Source organism: Salminus brasiliensis, chromosome 15 (genome assembly GCF_030463535.1).
Source record: "Salminus brasiliensis chromosome 15, fSalBra1.hap2, whole genome shotgun sequence".
Taxonomy (NCBI): Eukaryota; Metazoa; Chordata; class Actinopteri; order Characiformes; family Bryconidae; genus Salminus; species Salminus brasiliensis.
The window spans coordinates 9,774,533-9,794,288 of record NC_132892.1 but is presented as its reverse complement, the minus strand read 5'-3'; positions in this window follow the sequence as shown (position 1 = coordinate 9,794,288).

The following is a 19,756-nucleotide window of genomic DNA, read 5'->3' as shown; positions in this document are numbered from 1 at the left end:
GTATAGAAAACGAATGTTCACTTACCTGTTACATAGTTGCAAATGAAAGAAAGCCAGTCGGACACCGTTTGAGATGCAGACAAGCACTCACAGCTGAAGATGGAGAGCTCCTTGTTGGCCGGATCCACTTTCAGGTAAAAGGGTGTGTCATGAGATCCTGCAAATAAGAAAGACAAAAAAGAAAGTCAATATATGTATAGAAACCGAATGTTCACTTACTTGTTACACACTTGCAAATGAAAGAAAGCCAGTCGGACACCGTTTGAGATGCAGACAAGCACTCACAGCTGGAGGTGGATAGCCCCTTGTTGGACGAATCCACTTTCAGGTAAAACGGTGCGTCATAGAATCCTGATAAACTGTGTGACAAAAATGAAAACCAATGTATGTATAGAAACCGAATGTTCACTTACCTGTTACACAGTTGCAAATGAAAGAAAGCCAGTCGGACACCGTTTGAGATGCAGACAAGCACTCACAGCTGGAGGTTGATAGCCCCTTGTTAGACGAATCCACTTTCAGGTAAAAAGGTGCATCAAGGGATCCTGTGTGACAAGAAAGAAAATCAGTATATGTATAGAAAGAGAATTAACACATACCTGTTACACAGTTGCAGATTAACTGCAAGCCAGTCAGACACTGTTCCAGTTGCAGACAACCACTCACAGCTGAAGATGGAGAGCTCCTTGTTGGCCGGATCCACTTTCAGGTAAAACGGTGCATCATGGGATCCTGATAGACTGTGTGATAAAAATGAAAATCAATGTATGTATAGAAACCGAATGTTCACTTACCTGTTACTCAGTTGCAGATTAGTTGCAAGACAGTCAGACACCGTTCCAGTTGCAGGCAAGCACGCACAGCTGATGATGGAGAGCTCCTTGTTGGCCGGATCCACTTTTACGTAAAAAGGTGGGTCATGAAATCCTGCAAATAAGAAAGACAAAAAAGAAAGTCAATATATGTATAGAAACCGAATGTTTACTTACCTGTTACACAGTTGCAAATGAAAGAAAGCCATTCGGACACCGTTTGAGATGCAGACAAGCACTCACAGCTGGAGGTGGATAGCCCCTTGTTGGGCGAATCCACTTTCAGGTAAAAAGGTGTGTCATGAGATCCTGCAAATAAGAAAGACGAAAAAGAAAGTCAATATATGTATAGAAACCGAATGTTTACTTACCTGTTACATAGTTGCAAATGAAAGAAAGCCAGTCGGACACCGTTTGAGATGCAAACAACCACTCACAGCTGAAGATGGAGAGCTCCTTGTTGGCCGGATCCACTTTCAGGTAAAACGGTGCATCATGGAATCCTGATAAACTGTGTGACAAAAATGAAAATCAATTTATGTAAAGAAACCGAATGTTCACTTACCTGTTACTCAGTTGCAGATTAATTGCAAGCCAGTCAGACACCGTTTCAGTTGCAGACAAGCACTCACAGCTGGAGGTGGATAGCCCCTTGTTGGACGAATCCACTTTGAGGTAAAAAGGTGTGTCATGAGATCCTGCAAATAAGAAAGACAAAAAAAAAAAGTCAATATATGTATAGAAACCGAATGTTCACTTACCTGTTACACAGTTGCAAATGAAAGGAAGCCAGTCTGACAATGTTTGAGATGCAGACAAGCACTCACAGCTGGAGGTGGATAGCCCCTTGTTGGACGAATCCACTTTCAGGTAAAAAGGTCCATCAAGGGATCCTGAATGACAAGAAAGAAAATCATTATATGTATAGAAAGAGAACTAACACATACCTGTTACACAGTTGCAGATTAATTGCAAGCCAGTCAGACAACGGTCCAGATGCAGACAAACACTCACAGCTGAAGATGGAGAGCTCCTTGTTGGCCGGATCCACTTTCAGGTCAAAAGGTGTGTCATGAGATCCTGCAAATAAGAAAGACAAAAAAGAAAGTCAATATATGTATAGAAACCGAATGTTCACTTACTTGTTACACAGTTGCAAATGAAAGAAAGCCAGTCGGACACCGTTTGAGATGCAGACAAGCACTCACAGCTGGAGGTGGATAGCCCCTTGTTGGACGAATCCACTTTCAGGTAAAACGGTGCGTCATGGAATCCTGATAAACTGTGTGAAAAAAATGAAAACCAATGTATGTATAGAAACCGAATGTTCACTTACCTGTTACACAGTTGCAAATGAAAGAAAGCCAGTCGGACACCGTTTGAGATGCAGACAAGCACTCACAGCTGGAGGTTGATAGTCCCTTGTTGGACGAATCCACTTTCAGGTAAAAAGGTGCATCAAGGGATCCTGTGTGACAAGAAAGAAAATCAGTATATGTATAGAAAGAGAATTAACACATACCTGTTACACAGTTGCAGATTAATTGCAAGCCAGTCAGACACTGTTCCAGTTGCAGACAACCACTCACAGCTGAAGATGGAGAGCTCCTTGTTGGCCGGATCCACTTTCAGGTAAAACGGTGCGTCATGGAATCCTGATAAACTGTGTGACATAAATGAAAACCAATGTATGTATAGAAACCGAATGTTCACTTACCTGTTACACAGTTGCAAATGAAAGAAAGCCAGTCGGACACCGTTTGAGATGCAGACAACCACTCACAGCTGAAGATGGAGAGCCCCTTGTTAGACGAATCCACTTTCAGGTAAAAAGGTGCATCAAGGGATCCTGTGTGACAAGAAAGAAAATCAGTATTTGTATAGAAAGAGAATTAACACATACCTGTTAAAAAGTTGCAGATTAATTGCAAGCCAGTCAGACAACGGACCAGATGCAGACAACCACTCACAGCTGAAGATGGAGAGCTCCTTGTTGGCCAGATCCACTTTCAGGTAAAACGGTGCGTCATGGAATCCTGATAAATTGTGTGACAAAAATGAAAATCAATGTACGTATAGAAACCGAATGTTCACTTACCTGTTACTCAGTTGCAGATTATTTGCAAGCCAGTCAGACACCATTCCAATTGCAGACAACCACTCACAGCTGAAGATGGAGAGCTCCTTGTTGGCCGGATCCACTTTCAGGTAAAAAGTTGTGTCATGAGATCCTGCATATAAGAAAGACAAAAAAGAAAGTCAATATATGTATAGAAACCGAATGTTTACTTACCTGTTACATAGTTGCAAATGAAAGAAAGCCAGTCGGACACCGTTTGAGATGCAGACAAGCACTCACAGCTGAAGATGGAGAGCTCCTTGTTGGCCGGATCCACTTCCAGGTAAAAAGGTGTGTCATGAGATCCTGCAAATAAGAAAGACAAAAAAGAAAGTCAATATATGTATAGAAACCGAATGTTCACTTACTTGTTACACAGTTGCAAATGAAAGAAAGCCAGTCGGACACCGTTTGATATGCAGACAAGCACTCACAGCTGGAGGTGGATAGCCCCTTGTTGGACGAATCCACTTTCAGGTAAAACGGTGCGTCATGGAATCCTGATAAACTGTGTGACAAAAATGAAAACCAATGTATGTATAGAAACCGAATGTTCACTTACCTGTTACACAGTTGCAAATGAAAGAAAGCCAGTCGGACACCGTTTGAGATGCAGACAAGCACTCACAGCTGGAGGATGATAGCCCCTTGTTAGACGAATCCACTTTCAGGTAAAAAGGTGCATCAAGGGATCCTGTGTGATAAGAAAGAAAATCAGTATATGTATAGAAAGAGAATTAACACATACCTGTTAAACAGTTGCAGATTAATTGCAAGCCAGTCAGACACCGTTCCAGTTGCAGACAACCACTCACAGCTGAAGATGGAGAGCTCCTTGTTGGCCGGATCCACTTTCAGGTAAAACGGTGCGTCATGGAATCCTGATAAACTGTGTGACAAAAATGAAAACCAATGTATGTATAGAAACCGAATGTTTACTTACCTGTTACTCAGTTGCAGATTAATTGCAAGCCAGTCAGACACTGTTCCAGTTGCAGACAACCACTCACAGCTGAAGATGGAGAGCTCCTTGTTGGCCGGATCCACTTTCAGGTAAAAAGGTGTGTCATGAGATCCTGCAAATAAGAACGACAAAAAAGAAAGTCAATATATGTATAGAAACCGAATGTTCACTTACTTGTTACACAGTTGCAAATGAAAGAAAGCCAGTCGGACACCGTTTGATATGCAGACAAGCACTCACAGCTGGAGGTGGATAGCCCCTTGTTGGACGAATCCACTTTCAGGTAAAACGGTGCATCATGGAATCCTGATAAACTGTGTGAAAAAAATGAAAACCAATGTATGTATAGAAACCGAATGTTCACTTACCTGTTACACAGTTGCAAATGAAAGAAAGCCAGTCGGACACCGTTTGAGATGCAGACAAGCACTCACAGCTGGAGGTTGATAGCCCCTTGTTGGACGAATCCACTTTCAGGTAAAAAGGTGCATCAAGGGATCCTGTGTGACAATAAAGAAAATCAGTATATGTATAGAAAGAGAATTAACACATACCTGTTACACAGTTGCAGATTAATTGCAAGCCAGTCAGACACTGTTCCAGTTGCAGACAACCACTCACAGCTGAAGATGGAGAGCTCCTTGTTGGCCGGATCCACTTTCAGGTAAAACGGTGCGTCATGGAATCCTGATAAACTGTGTGACAAAAATGAAAACCAATGTATGTATAGAAACCGAATGTTTACTTACCTGTTACTCAGTTGCAGATTAATTGCAAGCCAGTCAGACACTGTTCCAGTTGCAGACAACCACTCACAGCTGAAGATGGAGAGCTCCTTGTTGGCCGGATCCACTTTCAGGTAAAAAGGTGTGTCATGAGATCCTGCAAATAAGAACGACAAAAAAGAAAGTCAATATATGTATAGAAACCGAATGTTCACTTACTTGTTACACAGTTGCAAATGAAAGAAAGCCAGTCGGACACCGTTTGAGATGCAGACAAGCACTCACAGCTGGAGGTGGATAGCCCCTTGTTGGAAGAATCCACTTTCAGGTAAAACGGTGCATCATGGAATCCTGATAAACTGTGTGAAAAAAATGAAAACCAATGTATGTATAGAAACCGAATGTTCACTTACCTGTTACACAGTTGCAAATGAAAGAAAGCCAGTCGGACACCGTTTGAGATGCAGACAAGCACTCACAGCTGGAGGTTGATAGCCCCTTGTTGGACGAATCCACTTTCAGGTAAAAAGGTGCATCAAGGGATCCTGTGTGACAAGAAAGAAAATCAGTATATGTATAGAAAGAGAATTAACACATACCTGTTACACAGTTGCAGATTAATTGCAAGCCAGTCAGACACTGTTCCAGTTGCAGACAACCACTCACAGCTGAAGATGGAGAGCTCCTTGTTGGCCGGATCCACTTTCAGGTAAAACGGTGCGTCATGGAATCCTGATAAACTGTGTGACATAAATGAAAACCAATGTATGTATAGAAACCGAATGTTCACTTACCTGTTACACAGTTGCAAATGAAAGAAAGCCAGTCGGACACCGTTTGAGATGCAGACAACCACTCACAGCTGAAGATGGAGAGCCCCTTGTTAGACGAATCCACTTTCAGGTAAAAAGGTGCATCAAGGGATCCTGTGTGACAAGAAAGAAAATCAGTATTTGTATAGAAAGAGAATTAACACATACCTGTTAAAAAGTTGCAGATTAATTGCAAGCCAGTCAGACAACGGACCAGATGCAGACAACCACTCACAGCTGAAGATGGAGAGCTCCTTGTTGGCCAGATCCACTTTCAGGTAAAACGGTGCGTCATGGCATCCTGATAAATTGTGTGACAAAAATGAAAATCAATGTACGTATAGAAACCGAATGTTCACTTACCTGTTACTCAGTTGCAGATTATTTGCAAGCCAGTCAGACACCATTCCAATTGCAGACAACCACTCACAGCTGAAGATGGAGAGCTCCTTGTTGGCCGGATCCACTTTCAGGTAAAAAGTTGTGTCATGAGATCCTGCATATAAGAAAGACAAAAAAGAAAGTCAATATATGTATAGAAACCGAATGCTTACTTACCTGTTACATAGTTGCAAATGAAAGAAAGCCAGTCGGACACCGTTTGAGATGCAGACAAGCACTCACAGCTGGAGGTGGATAGCCCCTTGTTGGACGAATCCACTTTCAGGTAAAACGGTGCGTCATGGAATCCTGTGTGACAAGAAAGAAAATCAGTATATGTATAGAAAGAGAATTAACACATACCTTTTACACAGTTGCAGATTAATTGCAAGCCAGTCAGACACTGTTCCAGTTGCAGACAACCACTCACAGCTGAAGATGGAGAGCTCCTTGTTGGCCAGATCCACTTTCAGGTAAAACGGTGCGTCATGGAATCCTGATAAACTGTGTGACATAAATGAAAACCAATGTATGTATAGAAACCGAATGTTCACTTACCTGTTACACAGTTGCAAATGAAAGAAAGCCAGTCGGACACCGTTTGAGATGCAGACAAGCACTCACAGCTGGAGGTGGATAGCCCCTTGTTGGACGAATCCACTTTCAGGTAAAACGGTGCGTCATAGAATCCTGATAAACTGTGTGACAAAAATGAAAACCAATGTATGTATAGAAACCGAATGTTCACTTACCTGTTACACAGTTGCAAATGAAAGAAAGCCAGTCGGACACCGTTTGAGATGCAGACAAGCACTCACAGCTGGAGGTTGATAGCCCCTTGTTGGACGAATCCACTTTCAGGTAAAAAGGTGCATCAAGGGATCCTGTGTGACAAGAAAGAAAATCAGTATATGTATAGAAAGAGAATTAACACATACCTGTTACACAGTTGCAGATTAATTGCAAGCCAGTCAGACACTGTTCCAGTTGCAGACAACCACTCACAGCTGAAGATGGAGAGCTCCTTGTTGGCCGGATCCACTTTCAGGTAAAACGGTGCGTCATGGAATCCTGATAAACTGTGTGACATAAATGAAAACCAATGTATGTATAGAAACCGAATGTTCACTTACCTGTTACACAGTTGCAAATGAAAGAAAGCCAGTCGGACACCGTTTGAGATGCAGACAACCACTCACAGCTGAAGATGGAGAGCCCCTTGTTAGACGAATCCACTTTCAGGTAAAAAGGTGCATCAAGGGATCCTGTGTGACAAGAAAGAAAATCAGTATTTGTATAGAAAGAGAATTAACACATACCTGTTAAAAAGTTGCAGATTAATTGCAAGCCAGTCAGACAACGGACCAGATGCAGACAACCACTCACAGCTGAAGATGGAGAGCTCCTTGTTGGCCAGATCCACTTTCAGGTAAAACGGTGCGTCATGGCATCCTGATAAATTGTGTGACAAAAATGAAAATCAATGTACGTATAGAAACCGAATGTTCACTTACCTGTTACTCAGTTGCAGATTATTTGCAAGCCAGTCAGACACCATTCCAATTGCAGACAACCACTCACAGCTGAAGATGGAGAGCTCCTTGTTGGCCGGATCCACTTTCAGGTAAAAAGTTGTGTCATGAGATCCTGCATATAAGAAAGACAAAAAAGAAAGTCAATATATGTATAGAAACCGAATGCTTACTTACCTGTTACATAGTTGCAAATGAAAGAAAGCCAGTCGGACACCGTTTGAGATGCAGACAAGCACTCACAGCTGGAGGTGGATAGCCCCTTGTTGGACGAATCCACTTTCAGGTAAAACGGTGCGTCATGGAATCCTGTGTGACAAGAAAGAAAATCAGTATATGTATAGAAAGAGAATTAACACATACCTTTTACACAGTTGCAGATTAATTGCAAGCCAGTCAGACACTGTTCCAGTTGCAGACAACCACTCACAGCTGAAGATGGAGAGCTCCTTGTTGGCCAGATCCACTTTCAGGTAAAACGGTGCGTCATGGAATCCTGATAAACTGTGTGACATAAATGAAAACCAATGTATGTATAGAAACCGAATGTTCACTTACCTGTTACACAGTTGCAAATGAAAGAAAGCCAGTCGGACACCGTTTGAGATGCAGACAAGCACTCACAGCTGGAGGTGGATAGCCCCTTGTTGGACGAATCCACTTTCAGGTAAAACGGTGCGTCATAGAATCCTGATAAACTGTGTGACAAAAATGAAAACCAATGTATGTATAGAAACCGAATGTTCACTTACCTGTTACACAGTTGCAAATGAAAGAAAGCCAGTCGGACACCGTTTGAGATGCAGACAAGCACTCACAGCTGGAGGTTGATAGCCCCTTGTTGGACGAATCCACTTTCAGGTAAAAAGGTGCATCAAGGGATCCTGTGTGACAAGAAAGAAAATCAGTATATGTATAGAAAGAGAATTAACACATACCTGTTACACAGTTGCAGATTAATTGCAAGCCAGTCAGACACTGTTCCAGTTGCAGACAACCACTCACAGCTGAAGATGGAGAGCTCCTTGTTGGCCGGATCCACTTTCAGGTAAAACGGTGCGTCATGGAATCCTGATAAACTGTGTGACATAAATGAAAACCAATGTATGTATAGAAACCGAATGTTCACTTACCTGTTACACAGTTGCAAATGAAAGAAAGCCAGTCGGACACCGTTTGAGATGCAGACAACCACTCACAGCTGAAGATGGAGAGCCCCTTGTTAGACGAATCCACTTTCAGGTAAAAAGGTGCATCAAGGGATCCTGTGTGACAAGAAAGAAAATCAGTATTTGTATAGAAAGAGAATTAACACATACCTGTTAAAAAGTTGCAGATTAATTGCAAGCCAGTCAGACAACGGACCAGATGCAGACAACCACTCACAGCTGAAGATGGAGAGCTCCTTGTTGGCCAGATCCACTTTCAGGTAAAACGGTGCGTCATGGCATCCTGATAAATTGTGTGACAAAAATGAAAATCAATGTACGTATAGAAACCGAATGTTCACTTACCTGTTACTCAGTTGCAGATTATTTGCAAGCCAGTCAGACACCATTCCAATTGCAGACAACCACTCACAGCTGAAGATGGAGAGCTCCTTGTTGGCCGGATCCACTTTCAGGTAAAAAGTTGTGTCATGAGATCCTGCATATAAGAAAGACAAAAAAGAAAGTCAATATATGTATAGAAACCGAATGCTTACTTACCTGTTACATAGTTGCAAATGAAAGAAAGCCAGTCGGACACCGTTTGAGATGCAGACAAGCACTCACAGCTGGAGGTGGATAGCCCCTTGTTGGACGAATCCACTTTCAGGTAAAACGGTGCGTCATGGAATCCTGTGTGACAAGAAAGAAAATCAGTATATGTATAGAAAGAGAATTAACACATACCTTTTACACAGTTGCAGATTAATTGCAAGCCAGTCAGACACTGTTCCAGTTGCAGACAACCACTCACAGCTGAAGATGGAGAGCTCCTTGTTGGCCAGATCCACTTTCAGGTAAAACGGTGCGTCATGGAATCCTGATAAACTGTGTGACATAAATGAAAACCAATGTATGTATAGAAACCGAATGTTCACTTACCTGTTACACAGTTGCAAATGAAAGAAAGCCAGTCGGACACCGTTTGAGATGCAGACAAGCACTCACAGCTGGAGGTGGATAACCCCTTGTTGGCCGGATCCACTTTTACGTAAAAAGATGGGTCATGAAATCCTGTAAATAAGAAAGACAATAAAGAAAGTCAATATATGTATAGAAACCGAATGTTTACTTACCTGTTACACAGTTGCAAATGAAAGAAAGCCAGTCGGACACCGTTTGAGATGCAGACAAGCACTCACAGCTGGAGGTTGATAGCCCCTTGTTAGACGAATCCACTTTCAGGTAAAAAGGTGCATCAAGGGATCCTGTGTGACAAGAAAGAAAATCAGTATATGTATAGAAAGAGAATTAACACATACCTGTTACACAGTTGCAGATTAATTGCAAGCCAGTCAGACACCGTTCCAGTTGCAGGCAAGCACTCACAGCTGATGATGGAGAACTCCTTGTTGGCCGGATCCACTTTTACGTAAAAAGGTGGGTCATGAAATCCTGCAAATAAGAAAGACAAAAAAGAAAGTCAATATATGTATAGAAACTGAATGTTTACTTACCTGTTACACAGTTGCAAATGAAAGAAAGCCATTCGGACACCGTTTGAGATGCAGACAAGCACTCACAGCTGGAGGATGATAGCCCCTTGTTGGACGAATCCACTTTCAGGTAAAAAGGTGTGTCATGAGATCCTGCAAATAAGAAAGACAAAAAAGAAAGTCAATATATGTATAGAAAACGAATGTTCACTTACATGTTACATAGTTGCAAATGAAAGAAAGCCAGTCGGACACCGTTTGAGATGCAGACAAGCACTCACAGCTGAAGATGGAGAGCTCCTTGTTGGCCGGATCCACTTTCAGGTAAAAGGGTGTGTCATGAGATCCTGCAAATAAGAAAGACAAAAAAGAAAGTCAATATATGTATAGAAACCGAATGTTCACTTACTTGTTACACACTTGCAAATGAAAGAAAGCCAGTCGGACACCGTTTGAGATGCAGACAAGCACTCACAGCTGGAGGTGGATAACCCCTTGTTGGCCGGATCCACTTTTACGTAAAAAGATGGGTCATGAAATCCTGTAAATAAGAAAGACAATAAAGAAAATCAATATATGTATAGAAACCGAATGTTTACTTACCTGTTACACAGTTGCAAATGAAAGAAAGCCAGTCGGACACCGTTTGAGATGCAGACAAGCACTCACAGCTGGAGGTTGATAGCCCCTTGTTAGACGAATCCACTTTCAGGTAAAAAGGTGCATCAAGGGATCCTGTGTGACAAGAAAGAAAATCAGTATATGTATAGAAAGAGAATTAACACATACCTGTTACACAGTTGCAGATTAATTGCAAGCCAGTCAGACACCGTTCCAGTTGCAGGCAAGCACTCACAGCTGATGATGGAGAACTCCTTGTTGGCCGGATCCACTTTTACGTAAAAAGGTGGGTCATGAAATCCTGCAAATAAGAAAGACAAAAAAGAAAGTCAATATATGTATAGAAACTGAATGTTTACTTACCTGTTACACAGTTGCAAATGAAAGAAAGCCATTCGGACACCGTTTGAGATGCAGACAAGCACTCACAGCTGGAGGTGGATAGCCCCTTGTTGGACGAATCCACTTTCAGGTAAAAAGGTGTGTCATGAGATCCTGCAAATAAGAAAGACAAAAAAGAAAGTCAATATATGTATAGAAAACGAATGTTCACTTACCTGTTACATAGTTGCAAATGAAAGAAAGCCAGTCGGACACCGTTTGAGATGCAGACAAGCACTCACAGCTGAAGATGGAGAGCTCCTTGTTGGCCGGATCCACTTTCAGGTAAAAGGGTGTGTCATGAGATCCTGCAAATAAAGACAAAAAAGAAAGTCAATATATGTATAGAAACCGAATGTTCACTTACTTGTTACACACTTGCAAATGAAAGAAAGCCAGTCGGACACCGTTTGAGATGCAGACAAGCACTCACAGCTGGAGGTGGATAGCCCCTTGTTGGACGAATCCACTTTCAGGTAAAACGGTGCGTCATAGAATCCTGATAAACTGTGTGACAAAAATGAAAACCAATGTATGTATAGAAACCGAATGTTCACTTACCTGTTACACAGTTGCAAATGAAAGAAAGCCAGTCGGACACCGTTTGAGATGCAGACAAGCACTCACAGCTGGAGGTTGATAGCCCCTTGTTAGACGAATCCACTTTCAGGTAAAAAGGTGCATCAAGGGATCCTGTGTGACAAGAAAGAAAATCAGTATATGTATAGAAAGAGAATTAACACATACCTGTTACACAGTTGCAGATTAACTGCAAGCCAGTCAGACACTGTTCCAGTTGCAGACAACCACTCACAGCTGAAGATGGAGAGCTCCTTGTTGGCCGGATCCACTTTCAGGTAAAACGGTGCATCATGGGATCCTGATAGACTGTGTGATCAAAATGAAAATCAATGTATGTATAGAAACCGAATGTTCACTTACCTGTTACTCAGTTGCAGATTAGTTGCAAGACAGTCAGACACCGTTTGAGATGCAGACAAGCACTCACAGCTGGAGGTGGATAGCCCCTTGTTGGGCGAATCCACTTTCAGGTAAAAAGGTGTGTCATGAGATCCTGCAAATAAGAAAGACGAAAAAGAAAGTCAATATATGTATAGAAACCGAATGTTTACTTTCCTGTTACATAGTTGCAAATGAAAGAAAGCCAGTCGGACACCGTTTGAGATGCAAACAACCACTCACAGCTGAAGATGGAGAGCTCCTTGTTGGCCGGATCCACTTTCAGGTAAAACGGTGCATCATGGAATCCTGATAAACTATGTGACAAAAATGAAAATCAATTTATGTAAAGAAACCGAATGTTCACTTACCTGTTACTCAGTTGCAGATTAATTGCAAGCCAGTCAGACACCGTTTCAGTTGCAGACAAGCACTCACAGCTGGAGGTGGATAGCCCCTTGTTGGACGAATCCACTTTGAGGTAAAAAGGTGTGTCATGAGATCCTGCAAATAAGAAAGACAAAAAAAAAAAGTCAATATATGTATAGAAACCGAATGTTCACTTACCTGTTACACAGTTGCAAATGAAAGGAAGCCAGTCTGACAATGTTTGAGATGCAGACAAGCACTCACAGCTGGAGGTGGATAGCCCCTTGTTGGACGAATCCACTTTCAGGTAAAAAGGTCCATCAAGGGATCCTGAATGACAAGAAAGAAAATCATTATATGTATAGAAAGAGAACTAACACATACCTGTTACACAGTTGCAGATTAATTGCAAGCCAGTCAGACAACGGTCCAGATGCAGACAAACACTCACAGCTGAAGATGGAGAGCTCCTTGTTGGCCGGATCCACTTTCAGGTCAAAAGGTGTGTCATGAGATCCTGCAAATAAGAAAGACAAAAAAGAAAGTCAATATATGTATAGAAACCGAATGTTCACTTACCTGTTAAACAGTTGCAAATGAAAGGAAGCCAGTCGGACACCGTTTGAGATGCAGACAAGCACTCACAGCTGGAGGTGGATAGCCCCTTGTTGCACGAATCCACTTTCAGGTAAAAAGGTGCATCAAGGGATCCTGTGTGACAAGAAAAAAATTCAGTATATGTATAGAAAGAGAATTAACACATACCTGTTACACAGTTGCAGATTAATTGCAAGCCAGTCAGAAAACGGTCCAGATGCAGAAAAAATACTCACAGCTGAAGATGGAGAGCTCCTTGTTGGCCGGATCCACTTTCAGGTAAAACGGTGCATCATGGGATCCTGATAAACTGTGTGATAAAAATGAAAATCAATGTATGTATAGTAACCGAATGTTTACTTACCTGTTACACAGTTGCAAATGAAAGAAAGCCAGTCGGACACAGTTTGAGATGCAGACAAGCACTCACAGCTGAAGATGGAGAGCTCCTTGTTGGCCGGATCCACTTTCAGGTAAAACGGTGCGTCATGGAATCCTGATAAACTGTGTGACAAAAATGAAAACCAATGTATGTATAGAAACCGAATGTTCACTTACCTGTTACTCAGTTGCAGATTAGTTGCAAGACAGTCAGACACCGTTCCAGTTGCAGGCAAGCACTCACAGCTGATGATGGAGAACTCCTTGTTGGCCGGATCCACTTTTACGTAAAAAGGTGGGTCATGAAATCCTGCAAATAAGAACGACAAAAAAGAAAGTCAATATATGTATAGAAACCGAATGTTCACTTACTTGTTACACAGTTGCAAATGAAAGAAAGCCAGTCGGACACCGTTTGAGATGCAGACAAGCACTCACAGCTGGAGGTGGATAGCCCCTTGTTGGACGAATCCACTTTCAGGTAAAACGGTGCGTCATGGAATCCTGTGTGACAAGAAAGAAAATCAGTATATGTATAGAAAGAGAATTAACACATACCTGTTACACAGTTGCAGATTAATTGCAAGCCAGTCAGACACTGTTCCAGTTGCAGACAACCACTCACAGCTGAAGATGGAGAGCTCCTTGTTGGCCGGATCCACTTTCAGGTAAAAAGGTGTGTCATGAGATCCTGCAAATAAGAACGACAAAAAAGAAAGTCAATATATGTATAGAAACCGAATGTTCACTCACTTGTTACACAGTTGCAAATGAAAGAAAGCCAGTCGGACACCGTTTGAGATGCAGACAAGCACTCACAGCTGGAGGTGGATAGCCCCTTGTTGGACGAATCCACTTTCAGGTAAAACGGTGTGTCATGGAATCCTGATAAACTGTGTGAAAAAAATGAAAACCAATGTATGTATAGAAACCGAATGTTCACTTACCTGTTACACAGTTGCAAATGAAAGAAAGCCAGTCGGACACCGTTTGAGATGCAGACAAGCACTCACAGCTGGAGGTGGATAACCCCTTGTTGGCCGGATCCACTTTTACGTAAAAAGATGGGTCAAGAAATCCTGTAAATAAGAAAGACAATAAAGAAAGTCAATATATGTATAGAAACCGAATGTTTACTTACCTGTTACACAGTTGCAAATGAAAGAAAGCCAGTCGGACACCGTTTGAGATGCAGACAAGCACTCACAGCTGGAGGTGGATAGCCCCTTGTTGGACGAATCCACTTTCAGGTAAAAAGGTGCATCAATGGATCCTGTGTGACAAGAAAGAAAATCATTATTTGCATAGAAAGAGAATTACCACATACCTGTTAAACAGTTGCAGATTATTTGCTAGCCAGTCAGACACCGTTCCAGATGCAGACAACCACTCACAGCTGAAGATGGAGAGCTCCTTGTTGGCCGGATCCACTTTCAGGTAAAAAGGTGTGTCATGAGATCCTGCAAATAAGAAAGACAAAAAAGAAAGTCAATATATGTATAGAAACCGAATGTTCACTTACCTGTTAAACAGTTGCAAATGAAAGAAAGCCAGTCGGACACCGTTTGAGATGCAGACAAGCACTCACAGCTGGAGGTAGATAGCCCCTTGTTAGACGAATCCACTTTCAGGTAAAAAGGTGCATCAAGAGATCCTGTGTGACAAGAAAGAAAATCAGTATATGTATAGAAAGAGAATTAACACATACCTGTTACACAGTTGCAGATTAATTGCAAGCCAGTCAGACACCGTTTCAGTTGCAGACAACCACTCACAGCTGAAGATGGAGAGCTCCTTGTTGGCCGGATCCACTTTCAGGTAAAAAGTTGTGTCATGAGATCCTGCAAATAAGAAAGACAAAAAAGAAAGTCAATATATGTATAGAAACCGAATGTTTACTTACCTGTTACATAGTTGCAAATGAAAGCCAGTCGGACACCATTTAAGATGCAGACAACCACTCACAGCTGAAGATGGAGAGCCCCTTGTTAGACGAATCTACTTTCAGGTAAAAAGGTGCATCAAGGGATCCTGTGTGACAAGAAAGAAAATCAGTATTTGTATTGAAAGAGAATTAACACATACCTGTTAAAAAGTTGCAGATTAATTGCAAGCCAGTCAGACAACGGACCAGATGCAGACAACCACTCACAGCTGAAGATGGAGAGCTCCTTGTTGGCCAGATCCACTTTCAGGTAAAACGGTGCGTCATGGCATCCTGATAAATTGTGTGACAAAAATGAAAATCAATGTACGTATAGAAACCGAATGTTCACTTACCTGTTACTCAGTTGCAGATTATTTGCAAGCCAGTCAGACACCATTCCAATTGCAGACAACCACTCACAGCTGAAGATGGAGAGCTCCTTGTTGGCCGGATCCACTTTCAGGTAAAAAGTTGTGTCATGAGATCCTGCATATAAGAAAGACAAAAAAGAAAGTCAATATATGTATAGAAACCGAATGCTTACTTACCTGTTACATAGTTGCAAATGAAAGAAAGCCAGTCGGACACCGTTTGAGATGCAGACAAGCACTCACAGCTGAAGATGGAGAGCTCCTTGTTGGCCGGATCCACTTCCAGGTAAAAAGGTGTGTCATGAGATCCTGCAAATAAGAAAGACAAAAAAGAAAGTCAATATATGTATAGAAACCGAATGTTCACTTACTTGTTACACAGTTGCAAATGAAAGAAAGCCAGTCGGACACCGTTTGAGATGCAGACAAGCACTCACAGCTGGAGGTGGATAGCCCCTTGTTGGACGAATCCACTTTCAGGTAAAAAGGTGTGTCATGACATCCTGCAAATAAGAAAGACAAAAAAGAAAGTCAATATATGTATAGAAAACGAATGTTCACTTACCTGTTACATAGTTGCAAATGAAAGAAAGCCAGTCGGACACCGTTTGAGATGCAGACAAGCACTCACAGCTGGAGGTTGATAGCCCCTTGTTAGACGAATCCACTTTCAGGTAAAACGGTGCGTCATGGAATCCTGATAAACTGTGTGACAAAAATGAAAACCAATGTATGTATAGAAACCGAATGTTCACTTACCTGTTACACAGTTGCAAATGAAAGAAAGCCAGTCGGACACCGTTTGAGATGCAGACAAGCACTCACAGCTGGAGGTTGATAGCCCCTTGTTAGACGAATCCACTTTCAGGTAAAATGGTGCGTCATGGAATCCTGATAAACTGTGTGACAAAAATGAAAACCAATGTATGTATAGAAACCTAATGTTTACTTACCTGTTACTCAGTTGCAGATTAATTGCAAACTAGTCAGACACCGTTCCAGTTGCAGACAACCACTCACAGCTGAAGATGGAGAGCTCCTTGTTGGCCGGATCCACTTTCAGGTAAAAAGGTGTGTCATGAGATCCTGCAAATAAGAAAGACAAAAAAGAAGGTCAATATATGTATAGAAACCGAATGTTCACTTACCTGTTACACAATTGCAAATGAAAGAAAGCCAGTTGGACACCGTTTGAGATGCAGACAAGCACTCACAGCTGGAGGTGGATGGCCCCTTGTTGGACGAATCCCCTTTAGGTAAAAAGGTGCATCAAGGGATCCTGTGTGACAAGAAAGAAAATCATTATTTGTATAGTAAGAGAATTAACACATACCTGTTACACAGTTGCAGATTAATTGCAAGCCAGTCAGAAAACGGTCCAGATGCAGACAAGCACTCACAGCTGGAGGTGGATAGCCCCTTGTTGCACGAATCCACTTTCAGGTAAAAAGGTGCATCAAGGGATCCTGTGTGACAAGAAAGAAATTCATTATTTGTATAGTAAGAGAATTAACACATACCTGTTACACAGTTGCAGATTAATTGCAAGCCAGTCAGACAACGGTACAGATGCAGACAAGCACTCAAAGCTGGAGTTGGATCGCCCCTTGTTGGACAAATCCACTTTGAGGTAAAAAGGTGTGTCATGAGATCCTGCAAATAAGAAAGACAAAAAAGAAAGTCAATATATGTATAGAAACCGAATGTTCACTTACCTGTTACACAGTTGCAAATGAAAGAAAGCCAGTCGGACACCGTTTGAGATGCAGACAAGCACTCACAGCTGAAGATGGAGAGCTCCTTGTTGGCCGGATCCACTTTCAGGTAAAAGGGTGTGTCATGAGATCCTGCAAATAAGAAAGACAAAAAAGAAAGTCAATATATGTATAGAAACCGAATGTTCACTTACCTGTTACACAGTTGCAAATGAAAGAAAGCCAGTCGGACACCGTTTGAGATGCAGACAAGCACTCACAGCTGGAGGTTGATAGCCCCTTGTTAGACGAATCCACTTTCAGGTAAAACGGTGCGTCATGGAATCCTGATAAACTGTGTGACAAAAATGAAAACCAATGTATGTATAGAAACCGAATGTTCACTTACCTGTTACACAGTTGCAAATGAAAGAAAGCCAGTCGGACACCGTTTGAGATGCAGACAAGCACTCACAGCTGGAGGTTGATAGCCCCTTGTTAGACGAATCCACTTTCAGGTAAAATGGTGCGTCATGGAATCCTGATAAACTGTGTGACAAAAATGAAAACCAATGTATGTATAGAAACCGAATGTTTACTTACCTGTTACTCAGTTGCAGATTAATTGCAAACTAGTCAGACACCGTTCCAGTTGCAGACAACCACTCACAGCTGAAGATGGAGAGCTCCTTGTTGGCCGGATCCACTTTCAGGTAAAAAGGTGTGTCATGAGATCCTGCAAATAAGAAAGACAAAAAAGAAGGTCAATATATGTATAGAAACCGAATGTTCACTTACCTGTTACACAATTGCAAATGAAAGAAAGCCAGTTGGACACCGTTTGAGATGCAGACAAGCACTCACAGCTGGAGGTGGATGGCCCCTTGTTGGACGAATCCCCTTTAGGTAAAAAGGTGCATCAAGGGATCCTGTGTGACAAGAAAGAAAATCATTATTTGTATAGTAAGAGAATTAACACATACCTGTTACACAGTTGCAGATTAATTGCAAGCCAGTCAGAAAACGGTCCAGATGCAGACAAGCACTCACAGCTGGAGGTGGATAGCCCCTTGTTGCACGAATCCACTTTCAGGTAAAAAGGTGCATCAAGGGATCCTGTGTGACAAGAAAGAAATTCATTATTTGTATAGTAAGAGAATTAACACATACCTGTTACACAGTTGCAGATTAATTGCAAGCCAGTCAGACAACGGTACAGATGCAGACAAGCACTCAAAGCTGGAGTTGGATCGCCCCTTGTTGGACAAATCCACTTTGAGGTAAAAAGGTGTGTCATGAGATCCTGCAAATAAGAAAGACAAAAAAGAAAGTCAATATATGTATAGAAACCGAATGTTCACTTACCTGTTACACAGTTGCAAATGAAAGAAAGCCAGTCGGACACCGTTTGAGATGCAGACAAGCACTCACAGCTGAAGATGGAGAGCTCCTTGTTGGCCGGATCCACTTTCAGGTAAAAGGGTGTGTCATGAGATCCTGCAAATAAGAAAGACAAAAAAGAAAGTCAATATATGTATAGAAACCGAATGTTCACTTACCTGTTACACAGTTGCAAATGAAAGAAAGCCAGTCGGACACCGTTTGAGATGCAGACAAGCACTCACAGCTGGAGGTTGATAGCCCCTTGTTAGACGAATCCACTTTCAGGTAAAAAGGTGCATCAAGGGATCCTGTGTGACAAGAAAGAAAATCAGTATATGTATAGAAAGAGAATTAACACATACCTGTTACACAGTTGCAGATTAATTGCAAGCCAGTCAGACACTGTTCCAGTTGCAGACAACCACTCACAGCTGAAGATGGAGAGCTCCTTGTTGGACGAATCCACTTTCAGGTAAAAAGGTGTGTCATGAGATCCTGCAAATAAAAACGACAAAAAAGAAAGTCAGTATATGTATAGAAACCGAATGTTCACTTACTTGTTACACAGTTGCAAATGAAAGAAAGCCAGTCGGACACCGTTTGAGATGCAGACAAGCACTCACAGCTGGAGGTGGATAGCCCCTTGTTGGACGAATCCACTTTCAGGTAAAACGGTGCGTCATGGAATCCTGATAAACTGTGTGAAAAAAATGAAAACCAATGTATGTATAGAAACCGAATGTTCACTTACCTGTTACACAGTTGCAAATGAAAGAAAGCCATTCGGACACCGTTTGAGATGCAGACAAGCACTCACAGCTGGAGGTTGATAGCCCCTTGTTGGCCGGATCCATTTTCAGGTAAAACGGTGCATCATGGGATCCTGATAGACTGTGTGATAAAAATGAAAATCAATGTATGTATAGTAACCGAATGTTTACTTACCTATTACTCAGTTGCAGATAAATTGCAAGCCAGTCAGACACCGTTCCAGTTGCAGACAACCACTCACAGCTGAAGATGGAGAGCTCCTTGTTGGCCGGATCCACTTTCAGGTAAAACGGTGCGTCATGGAATCCTGAT